The sequence below is a fragment of the Mus caroli genome, chromosome 1, assembly GCF_900094665.2.
Source record: "Mus caroli chromosome 1, CAROLI_EIJ_v1.1, whole genome shotgun sequence".
Classification (NCBI taxonomy): Eukaryota; Metazoa; Chordata; class Mammalia; order Rodentia; family Muridae; genus Mus; species Mus caroli.
The window spans coordinates 113269542-113270658 of record NC_034570.1 but is presented as its reverse complement, the minus strand read 5'-3'; positions in this window follow the sequence as shown (position 1 = coordinate 113270658).

Genomic DNA, 1117 nt, shown 5'->3' with positions numbered 1-1117 from the left:
GCTCTCTCCTCTGAGTTTCAGTGGTCAGAGCACTCTCTGCAGGCAAGCTCTCCTCTTACAGGGAAGGTGCACAGATATCTGGCATTCAGACCTCCTTCCTGGCAGAAGATGAAGGCCCTAAACAGAAACAAGACCTGTCCCAGAAGCTGTGTTGCTTCGGCCTCTCACAGAATCTGTTAGCTTCTGTAGTCCACACTCTCACCTGCACAGACGAGCCTCGGAGGGATCCGGGAACCAAAATGGCTTCCCCAGGTACTCTGGCAAAGCCCTCCTGGGCAGGGTGGACACCTCTCCTCTGGGAAGGTGCCTGGATGTCTGGAGCTCAAAACGGGGTCTGTCTCCCCTTACATTTCTAAAACCTTTGTTATAGGTGGGGTCTTCCCTCCTCTCAGCTGTGTGCTCCGTGCTCTGTGCTCCGTGCTCCGTGCTCCGTGCTCCATCCTCCTGAGATGCTCTGAAAAAGTTCTTCACAGACCTTAGAAGTCCACCAGCCATGTTAACAATGGTGCCTTCATTTTATTTCACCTTGATTATCAGATTGTGACTTAATGAGCTTGGCCATCCATTTGTCTGGCTGATTGTTGAGTGACTATAATCAGGTTACTTAAACTCTCTGAACCTCTGGTAATTTAGCTCTAGTGTGGATTTAGCGGTGTTTGGTCCTTAGAGTTGTGGAGTGTGCTAGCTGTGATCTCAGGTGTAGCCCTGAGCACAGTGCCCCACATAGTCCCTTCCCCCACATAGTTCCTTGCCCCACATTGTTCCTGAAGACATAGTGATTTCTTCTGGCTTCCTTTCTCCCTCCCTTCTTCCCTCCCTCCCTCCCTCCCTCCCTCCCTCTTTCTTCCAACCTCCCTTCTTCCCTCCCTTCCTCCCTTCTTCCCTCCCTCCCTTCCTCCCTCCCTCCCTCCCTCCCTCCCTCCCTCCCTCCCTCTTTGTGTCAATTAATCATGCCTTACCTAGCTCTTCTTCCGAGTTTTCTTTTGTGGTGGGGGGGTAGAAGGGGTGGGAGCATCTGTATGTGGAGGTGCACATGCACTGCACATGTATGAGCACTTGTGTGGAGGTCAGAGGACAACCTAAGATCATTCTTCAAATGACTCAGTCCACCTTGTTT